At 38.4% G+C, this 11696-nt stretch overlaps 1 pseudogene; it reads left to right on the top strand.

Moving 5' to 3' along the window:
- Window positions 1-7628: 7628 nt before the first annotated feature.
- On the top strand, window positions 7629-11302 carry LOC110218545 (death-associated protein 1 pseudogene; annotated as a pseudogene).
- Window positions 11303-11696: the final 394 nt, after the last annotated feature.

The following is an 11696-nucleotide window of genomic DNA, read 5'->3' as shown; positions in this document are numbered from 1 at the left end:
TGGGTGGGCTTTTATAACCCTTTGTATTTGTGATCTAGTGATACTGGCTTGCAGTTGTTTGAGCAACATCCTCTACCTCATGACTCTGGGCCTGCAATCCTTTTTCTCATCATCTCCACTTCCCAGTTTCTGTGACTTCTAAATCTCAGCTAAAATAGCACCTTTTACATGAAGTCTTTCCTCTTCCCCTTTAATGCTAGTGCCTTTCCTCACTTGGTTATCTCTAATTTATCCTGTATGTATCTTATTTGTAAATAGTTAATTGCATGTTGTCCACTCCATTAAACTGTGAGCTCTTGGAGATAATTAATTGTCTTTTTCTTTTTCTCCCCAATATATAGCACAATGCCTGACACATAGTAGGCCCTTAAAATACTAACTGACTGATTGACAAACTAGGAATAGGTAGACAAATAAGTATAAAAGTAGTAGAATGTAATAGGGGCAAAGGGGAGATTTGGACAAAAAAAGTGTGTATGAAAATTTTAGATACCCCTTTCATCTGGGGACAGAGAATGGGGACTAGTAATAGAGTCATGAAAATAGAAGCATCTGAACTGGGCCTAAAGGAAAATGGAAAATTTTAGTGGGGGAAGATGAGAAAGGCATCTAGGCACAGAAAATGTAGAATTTCCTGTTAATGGAATGGGTAGGTGGATAATAGTTACTAATTCAATTTCCCAATCTATAAGATTAGGTAATATCGCTAAGAAAAGAGAATAGTGAGAAAAGAGAAGGCAGGAGAGAGAAGAGCTTTAAGGTAAGAGGAACTAGTATGAATGGAGTGAGTAGAAGATCTATTGAAGGACACCAAAAAGGAAGTGTAACATAAGCAAGAGAATCACAATCTAGTATTTCAAAAGCCAAAGGAGGAAAGTATGTGTAGAATAGGTTGGAAGTCAGGGAAGATGAATACTGAGAAAAGACTATGGTGAAAGTAATCTCATTAGAATGAAGAGAATGAGATGAAATGATGAATAGAAAATAATTCATTAAATATTTACTATATGCCAAGCATTCTGCCAAATGGGGATGCAAATTGGAAAAAAATGGACCAGCTCTTCTTAAGGAGCTCAAACTTATGTCAAGAAAAAAGATATTTCAGTTTTGGTGTAGAGGGGATAGCCTCTAGTCCTAAAGAGTTCTGTGGTAAGGCAAATGGCAAAGAGAAGAGGTCCTTAGAAAGACCCAGCAGGTGAGATGATACTAACTAGGGTGGTGTTAGAAGTCCTAAGAACATGGCAGCTGGTAAAGAACTTTGGACGCAGTGTCAGGGTAGATGGTAAGGTCTTGTGGTGCTCCATCACACTGAAATCCCTGTAGTTGGTGGCTTCCTGATCATCCAAATGATATGAACAGTTATACCACTCTTTTCATGGTTGAAAGAGAGGGCAAAGGTGAGTCTATTAGGAGTCAGATTTCTGGAGGCGGCAGAGTGAGTAAATTATATAAGTAGAAGTAGTGTTATAGGAGGTCTTCAAATCCCCCACTATTTAATGATGAGATAGGCATGATGATTAGCACCTTCAACCTCCCAATCAGGGTAATGTTACATGGTATCAAGTTTACCCTCTCTTGCAATTATGCAGTTAACAACTGACACTTTTCAGGAAAAGGGAAGTAGAAGAACCCATCCCTCCCACATCTAACTCCTAACAATACAAGAACTCACCTTAGTGAATTATCAATTGAGGAGTAGCATCATAGGGCAAAGCTGAAAAAAGTTAAATGACAGCTGTTTTGGGGGCTATTGTAAATCAGTGAATTAATGTACTACGGGTGGATCTAAGAATTAGTACAGCCATTCTAGAAAGCAATTTGAACTTTTGAGGAAAGTGTTACTAACTAAACTTTGCATTCTTTTTGCTTGGCAGGAGATGGGGGGCAGCTAGGTGGCACTGTGGATAGAGCACTGGCCCTGAAGTCAGGAAGACCTGACTTGACACTTACTAGCTGTGTGACCCTGGGCAAGTCATTAACCCCAATTGCCTAAAATCAAAAAAACAAGAACAAAAAACAAAACAAAACAAAGAGAGAGATGGAAAGGGGAGAGAGAGAGAGAGAGAGAGAGGAGAGAGAGAGAGAGAGAGAGAGAGAGAGAGAGAGAGAGAGAGAGCACCTAGGTTCTGAATAATGAACAATGCTGTCGTGCTTTCCCGGTCACCAATGGAGTCAAACAAGGCTGTGTGCTTGTTCCCATGCTTTTTAGCATGATGTTTTCATGGGCAGCTGGGTGGCACAGTGGATAGAGCTCCAGCCTTGGATTTGAGAGGACCTGAGTTCAAACATGATCTCAGACACATAACATTCACTAGCTGTGTGACTCTGGGCAAGTCACTTAACCTCATTGCCTCAAAAAAAAAAAAGCATGACGTTTTCAGCCATGTTGTAAAACATCTTCAATGAGGATGAACATGGCATCTAGATCAACTATTGTACTATTGCTAAATTCTTCAACTTGAAAAGGCTACAAGCCAAGATCAAAGTGGTGAGAGTGTTGGTATATGATTTTTTGTTCACAAATGATTGTGCACTCAATGCAGCCTCTGATGCTGAGATGCATCAAAGGATGGATCATTTCTCTGTTGCATGCGCTAATTTTGGCCTAACGATTAACACCAAGAAAACACAGGCACTCCATTAGTCAGCACCACACGACCCACACCTTTGGTTACAACAAATGAAGAAATTTTCAATGCTGTAGATAAGTTCTCTGACCTTGGTAGTAAACTTTCCAGGGATGTACACATTGATAATGAGGTTTACTTACTCATTGCCAGAGCTAGCTCACTGTTTGGGAGACTCTGAAGGAAAGTGTGGTATTAAAGAGGTGTTAGACTGACTACCAAGCTGAAGGTCTACAGCACCATTGTGTTGACCTCATTGTTGTATGTGAAACCAGGGCAGTATACCAGTGCCATGCCATGCTTTGAATTGCCAACTGAATTGTCTTAGGAAGATTTTGAAGCTCACCTGGCAGGATAAGATATCAAACACTGAGGTCCTTTTTTGTACTAAACTTCCAAGCATTCAAACTCTACTGCAGAGAGTACAACTACATTGGGCTGGCCACATTGTTTGAATGCCAAATATACATTTACCTAAAAGACTATTTTATGGAGAACTCACACAGGGCAAAAGCTCACATGGTGGTCAGAAGAAATGATTTAAGGATACTCTCAAAGTCCCTCTTAAGAACTTTGGAATTGATTATGTGACATAGGAGACACTGGCACAGGACTGCCCAGCATGACGTGTTGTGATCTATGAGAAAAGCATAATTGAAGTAGTTCAAAAGAAACATGAGATGCACACATTTAGACAATCCATCCCAAATGTTCATATGGACTATTTGTGCACAACTTGTGGTAGAGCATTCTGATTTCGTATTGGTCCGATCAGCCACAGTCGGATGAATTGTAACAACTCCAATGTAGTGATGTAATTTTGGTCCTCTTTGAGAACAAAAGACAACACATATATGTGCATGTATATGTATATATATGTGTGTGTATATGTATGTATATATACATATACATACATAATTACGGTTCTTTTGTAGTATCAAAGAACTGGAAAATAAAGGGATACCCATCAATTGAGAAGTGGGTGAACAAATTATGGTTGTATGTATGTAATTGAATATTATTTCTACCATTGCACCATAAGAAATGATGAAGAGGATGGTTTTAGAAAAGCCTGGGAAGACTTTTATGAACCAATGCAGAGTGAAATGAGCAGAACCAGGAAAACAATATAAACACTACAATATCAGACAACTTTGAAAATCATAATTCTAATCAATACAATGAACAAACTTGAATCCAAAGGACCAGTTAGTGAAATATGCCATCCTCCTCCTGACAGAGATGGAAGACATAGAATGCAGAATGGGACATAATAACACTTGCTACCCTTTACATAGTGCTTTAAGATTTTTACAAATATCTAATTTTATCCTCACAAAAACTCCGGAAGGAAGGTGCTATAATTATCAGCATTTTGCAGATGAAGAAACTTTGGTTACGTGATGCTGCCGAGGGTCAAACAACTAGTAAGTATATGAAGACACATTTAAAGCCAAATCAAGCACTCCTGATTCCAGCTTCAGTACTCTGTCCACTACATCACCTGGCTGCCTCTCTATTGCACACACACACACAAACACACACACACATACACACACTATACACTATGAAAGTGGCTTATTACACTTGATATATAACTTTTGGATAAGGAGAAGACCTGGGCAAGTGCATCAGTATCTTTCCACAAGTCAACATGTTAGCAGGCATCAAGTGGCATTTAGTCTCAATATAAATCCAAATGAAGCCTACTGATCAATGTGGCCTAAGAGTAAACCTGCGTAAAATCCAAAACCAAGAAACTGCAAGACAGAAAATAAAGTATCAATAGAAAACAATGATCAGAATCCACAAACAGTGGGTTAAGAAGTAGGAAATTGAACTGAAGCAGGCTTGAGAAACTATGATGGAGATAGTGGACATAGAGGAATATGTATGAAACATAGAGAAAACAAGTTATTATGCTTGAGATTTAATTTGAGGTCACGCCATTTAGCAACTTTGGGACTTGGAATACTATAAGCCTTTCTCAGTAAGATAAATGGTCACTCTTGAGATTTATTTAGCATTCCACATAGGGAAACCAGTCATATTAAAATTTTGTATTGCTCATATTATGATATGAAGTTGAATGAGAAGTTCATTGATTTACTCCATACATACTTCTATCTTAGACATTTGATAATTTGGATCTGTTATATAAAAGGGAAAAAAAGTGAGTTGTGTTGCAGTTGTGAAATCGTTCAGTATTTTCAATGATCTCAAGCTGCTTTGGGCTATAAAAGTCCATGTCTTTAACATCAATAATTTCCCCTAAAACATTATTTCACTATAATAGATGGATAAGATTTATCTCAGGTGACTTAAAGGGCCATCAAAAAATGCAATACATCAGATATAATATATCATAGATCAGATACCACATACTACCAACCATATTACCAGTGCCATGTAGACATTGTAAGTGACATATCATCATATACATCTATGATGAGAAACGGAAGAGCAAACTTGAGTCCTACACTGATATTTATGAAACACTAAGAAGTCTAGAGCAAGACTTCTGGTGCATTTGACAGAATCTCTGTGAAAAATTTATTCAGATAGATTTTAAAATATTAAATGCTTACCTGGGGCTAGGCACTATGGTGTATGCTAAGAATACTTAGATGAAAATAATGAAAACAGCCATTGTCCTCAAGGAACTTATTTTTTCCTGGGGAGAGAATCATATGCACTCATAGGTCATTGTAGTGCATGTACTAAATAAATACAAACTAATTTCAAGGAGAGGGGGGAGTAAAAATCAATATTTGTGAGATCAGGAAAAGTGTCATGTAGAAGTTAACTCAGGTTGATCCTTGAATGGAACTAGGGATTCCAGGCGGGTAAATATTACAGGTATAAGTTACAGCTTATATAAAATCACAGCATCAGGATACAGAATGTTATATATGAGGAATGTCAAGGAGTATGATTTGCTTGGGATATATAGTGCATGTGGGGGAACAGTATGTACTAGTTATGAAAAAAATGTGAAGAACTTGTGTAGGGCTTTAAATGCCAAAAGGACAAGTGAAAATAATGATAGTAGCAAAAATAGGAAAAACAATAACTGACATTTATTTAGTGATTTATGATTTGCAAAATGCAAAGTTTCTAATTATCTCTTAATTTCCCAATCTAATGGTATTTTCCTCTTCCTCATCTTTCTTGACCTCTCCTTAACATTTGGGAATTGTCTGTCTTCTCCTCCTGGATATCTTCTACTCTCTAGGTTTCCACGACCTTGATCTCTCATATTTGTCCGGCTATCTCTCAGTCTCTTTAGCTGGATCTTTATCCTGGTTATGTCCTCTAAATGCCCATTAATTTCAAAACTCTGTCCTGTAGCCTTTTCTCATTACACTCATGCTTTCTCACTTAGTGATCTCATCAGTTTCCATAAATCCAGCGATCTTTTGTATGCAGATGATTCTCATATTTATATATAAAACTGTAGTTTTTCTTCTGAGTTACTGTCACTCATGAAGAGGATTTTGGACATCTCAAACTGGATATCCTATAGGCATCCCAAACTCAAATGTTCAAAATAGAACGTATTATTTCTCCCACCAAAGACTTCCAGTCCTCTAAGTTTACCTCTTACTGACAAGAGCATCACCATCCTCCCATTCACTGAGATTTGTCAGTCATTCAACCAATTACTATATACCAGGCTCAGTATTAAGTGCTACTTTAGCTTCATCCTTGATACCTCGCAATCCATTGCCACTCTTGTTTCTAATTCAGAATATTTCTTAAATATATCCTCTTCTTTACACATAACCCCAATTCTGCCCTTCATCACCTCCCGTCTAGACAACTGCAATACCATTCTAACTGTTCTCCCTCCTTCAAGTTTCTCCCAACCTCAGTTGTCAAAGTGTTATTCCTGATGTTTAGGTCTGGCCATGCCATCTCCCTATCCTCTCAATGTGCTATAGTGACTCCCTATTATCTCCATAGAAATATAACAGCTCTGTTTTTCATTTAAATCTCATCATAATCAGGCCTTTTCTTACCTTTCCAGACTTTTTATATTTTAACTCCCTGTGAGTAATAATAACAATTTCCATTTAAATAACACTTTAACATTTGCAAAGCTCTATGTGTGTTAATTTGTTTGATCCTCATAACAACCCTCTGTATTAGGTACTATTATTATCTCCATTTTATAGAGGAGAAAATTGGGGCGCAGAGAAATTACATGACTCACTCAGGATCACCTAGATGATAAAGGTATGAGGCAGAATTTTAATTCCGATCTTCCTGACTCCAAGTCCCATTCTCTATCCACTGTGTTTCCTAGACTCTATTCAATAGTTTAGCAACGCTTACATGTAGCTCCTCAAGCACAAACATTTACATTAGCTGTCTCCCATGCATGGAATGTTCTGCTCCATCACCTCTGTCTCATAGTTTCCCTGACTTCATTCAAGAATTGACTGAAATCTCACCTTAAAAAGGCATTTCCCAGTTTTTCCAACTGCTATTGCCTTTTCTCTCAGATTTTCATTATTTATTCATATGTCTTATATATACACCTACTTTTTATATGTTGCTGCTCCAATTAGAATGTAAGCTCCTCAAGGGCAAAGGTTTTTTTTTGCCTTTCTTTGTATCCTGAGTCTACATTATAGTGCCTGACATATTGTAAGTACTAAATAAATTCTTGTTGACTAATTGACTGTTCTTCATACATCACCTCATTTAATCCCCAAAGTAATGGTGCAAGATAAATACAAGTCATATTATCCCTACTTTATAGGAAATTGAAGCATAGAAATTAATTGACTGCCCAAGGTAACTCAGCTCAGAGATAGAAGTGGGACTAGAATCATGTTCCTCCACAAGTTTCTGATTTCATTAAGGATGAGAGATATTGTTTTCTACCCTTTTATAAGCCATCTGATTGCTGCCCTGTTTGAATGGAGATAGTTTTTCTTTATGGTTTCATTAAGCCAACTTCATACTTGGTTGTGTCCCTATCCTAGCTGGACCATGATTGATATCCCATATTGCACTTCATTAGTATTCAGGTAAGCATGGATATGGCTGTTAGAAGCCTGAAAGAAATAAAACATTGAACTTCAAAAAATGTCAGCAATGATTCCTTTCCTCCTTTTCCTTTCCTTCAGGGGGTGGCACCACCTTCTTGACCTGGATGTCAACTAAAAGAACCCTGAGAAAGAAACACCCAAATGAAAGTTAAAAAACCAACCAAACAAAAAGATATAATATCAGGAATGTCTATCTAACAATTGTTCTGTAAAGGGCACTTTTGCCATTGTCTTCCACTCACTTGTGCCTCTGTGGTACTGATGGATTTCTCTTCTCTTTTGGAATGCATATTTCCACGGCTCAGCATTTCTGCCCCCTAAAAAGAAAGAAGATACCGGGCACACTGCAGATTTCTCCTGGATATACCATGTGAAGCAGAAGTTTTTGGGTTTTTTTTTGCTTTTATGCCTCTGATTTTCCTTCCTTTCTTCATGTATGTCATAAGCTGTTTAATTATACATTGCCTTCATCTCACTAGTCATCATTTCATTTCAAATAACATGGTGGTCCAAGCTAAGGAAATGATTCATCTCCGTAATATAGTGGAAACTATTCTTTGACAGGATTTTTTTTTAGTAACCAGATTATAATTTTATGTTAGGGGAACATATCTTTGGAGGCTAAAATTAATGGTGATAAGAAGCTTATGCAACAGGCAAAAGGAATCTGAGGCCAAGTAAAAAATAAACTCTTCTGTGGCTCTTTTACAGTCAATGAGGCTGCAAGTACATTTAACGTTTGGCTACACACTCAGGGTTATGAAGGCATTTTGTGCAGTGCAGATATACTAAAGAAAGCCTCCAACCCTGCAGCCTTGCTCTTATCTTCCTGTTTCACCCTTCCTCACCCTCACTGCAAGTCTTCATTCTGTGATGGAGGTAGAGGGAGGATTGTCTGTATCTAACAAGATAAAGAAGGGAAGATAAAACCTTCAGTTCCTCATTAGTGTCTTTTGCAAAATATGCTTTAACAGTACCTTGTCAAGTCCTGTATTGTTCAAGGAGTACAGGAGAGAGGAAAGTAGCCCCAGAAGATTTCATATCTTACTCAGTATGAGAGATGCCTTACTGCTGGTTTAGTGCATAAATTCTCTCTGTAGAGCCTCAAAGGCACAGAATAACCAGGTAGTGTCAAAGGAACAGAGAATGAAGCAGGGCCTGTCAGAGTCATCATGTTAGAGCCTAATTCATTGGAACACAGATGTGGCACATAAGCATAGATGCAGTTTTAACAAATGATTGTAGTTAATTCTTCAGTGTCATTTCACTGCTCATTGCAACCCTGGCATAGGATTTAAGAGATTGATGTCAAATGGCACTGGCATAAATCCCCAAGGGGTTTTTGCCTAAATAAGGACAGGCAATGACTAATCATCAACCTCCTCTGACAACTTCTCATCAGAAATCACCAGGTAAAAGAGTCATGTTTTTTATTAGTGTTACATGTCACTGCTCAGAATAAGCTAACTTTTCTTTACCTTGAATGCAGAAGCACAGAATGGTGCTCCAAATTTGACTGGGCTAAGAGCATATGTCACCATCGTAAAGAAATGCTGCATTTCAATGCAGCTTGCCTTCCACTCCAGAGATTTCTATTAGACTCATTCAGCAGTTTCTCCAGGATCAATCTTGGTCATTCCAATTGTGCACTTTGAATAACAGGTCTCCCCTGGTTATAAACCAAGAAGCATCAAATGGAGGATAGGGAGCCCTAATAAAGTGTGTGTGAATAAATTTCCCAGATCACCACTTCTTTTTCAGGTGAGAGCTTGCTCAAAGACTTCAGTCACAAACTTACTCTATCATTTCAGTTACAAAAAGTGCTGCTGTCTCTTGTTCAACTAGTCAAAAAATGTGGCATACAGAGGTATCAAACAGTTAGAATAGGGACCAGAAACTTCTAAGTTTATGTCTTTTTAACTTAGAAAGGAGGTGGGGTGAGGTTACCTGGCAGGTTGGGAAAGACTTGGGAAATAACGATATTTAGGAAAAGGGAAAAGATCTTTCAGAGAAGGCAAGGTGAGTGTGTTTTCCTTCTGGGGTTATGCCAAATTTGTGTTATATGGGGTGTCCAGGGAGGACTAGCACTTCTGGTGTGATGGCTTGCATATCATCTTTCCAGGCTACTCATCCCTCTTTGGTGTCCACCTTCACCCAATCTGTGGCTCCAAGATTAGGTTGAAGATAACCGACAAGGTCTCAAAGTCATTGGCAAGTTAGGGGGAGATCTACCCCAAGCATATGAACACTTCCCATGGCAGAATGAGCAGATAAGAACAATTTGTTCTAATGACCCTGAAAGCGGCTGAAGTAAGCCCTGTGGAGTGATCAACACTTGGTCAGACATTGACACCACCAAGGTCATTCACTGCACATCCTGGGTGGGCCATTGTGAGCTATCCTGACTTTTGTCTTGCCACTGGACTTTGCTGACTTTGGAAGAGAAAGTGAGGCTGATCCTTTGTGCAGTTCACTTCAATCCAATTTACATGAAAGTCAAGAAATCACCAGCTAATGTCATTAGTCCTCTTCAAAAAACAATCAACAACAAGAAGAACAACCGCCCCAATCCCTGACACCTCCAATCTACACTGTATGTACAGCCTTACAGTCTCCCCGCCCCCAACTCCCATAGGTTGGCTAAGCAATTAGATCGTGAACTCCTTGAAGGTAGCAACCATTTTTTTTGGTCTTTTTTCATTCTTAAAGCATAATACAATGCCTGGTACATAGTAAGTTCTTAATTTTTTTTTTTTGTCAATGGAATGATTAAAGAGATATTTGAGCAGTTTTGGAAATTGAAATAGTTAGCAACTATTTCAAATACTTCCTTTAGTAAGAAAAGAACACTATCTTTTCCTTCCCCTTAGTTCTTTAACCTGTCAACATGATTTCATGAAAGAAATATATCTTGGGAGTTGATTCAAATTAAATTCAATTATTTTAAAAAATACATTTTTATTTCTTTGAATAGAGTATTTTTTAATTTCATGCTATCTCCCAATGGAAAAAAAGGAAGAAATAAAGGAAGGAAAGAAGGGAAGAGAGAGAGAGAGAATAGAGAGAGATAAAGGGAAGAGGAAAAGGAGAAGAAGGAGAAGAAGAAGAAGAAGAAGAAGAAGAAGAAGAAGAAGAAGAAGAAGAAGAAGAAGAAGAAGAAGAAGAAGAAGAAGAAGAAGAAAGAGAAAAGAAGAAAGGGTGAGGGTCGCCAGCTCCCAGGTCCCCCTAACCGAGACAAAAAAGGGAGAGAGCGAGTCAGTGTTCACAGTGTCTTCGCCTACTGGCGAGAAAGTAGAGACTAGAGCTGGACACCCTCCTGCGGTAAAAGCTGGTGGAATGAGAATTGTTACAGAAACACCCTCATAGTGGAGATGCCAAAGAAGAGAGAGATAAGGATGATCAAGAATGGGAAAGCACCAGCCCACCTAAACCAACTGTGTACATCTCTGGTGTTATTGCAAGGGGTGACAAAGATTTCCCCCCTGCTGCAGCTCAGGTGGCTCACCATAAACCACACCCCTCTGTGGAAAAGCATCCTTCTCCCCGGACGACACAGCGCATCCAGCAGCCCGGGAAGTGAAGGTCCTGCTGCCACTGCGTCACTGTGGTTCTTGGAGAAGAGCACGTGATTTCCTCTTAGGTTTGACATTTATAGAGCAACAAGAATTGGTCCAACTTTTTTTTTTCTATCTCTAGCTCTGTAGAGAAATTTAAGACAAAGCAAATCAGTAGCTTACTTTGCCTTACATTTCTTTGTTTACTGCCTGCAAATAGATCAGATACTCACGTATCTTGTTCACCTAAATGCAAACAACACCTGAGTCTCATTTCCCGGCCCCACCCCCCCCATCTAGGATCCTTATTCAATTTAATCTTATCTGCAGTCTTGCTTAGGCAATACAATGATTTTTAAAAAAAATTATTTTGAGTACTTCCAGAGTTGCCTTTGGTTTGTACCATAAAGTGAAGTGTGATATTTAAAAACAATTGTAAACCAATTTATGGAAAA

This window comes from Phascolarctos cinereus, unplaced genomic scaffold (genome assembly GCF_003287225.1).
Source record: "Phascolarctos cinereus isolate Bilbo 61053 unplaced genomic scaffold, phaCin_HiC Scaffold_2;HRSCAF=192, whole genome shotgun sequence".
Lineage (NCBI taxonomy): Eukaryota > Metazoa > Chordata > Mammalia > Diprotodontia > Phascolarctidae > Phascolarctos > Phascolarctos cinereus.
Note: the sequence above shows the minus strand (reverse complement) of the source record. Positions and strands in the feature narration are given on the sequence as shown.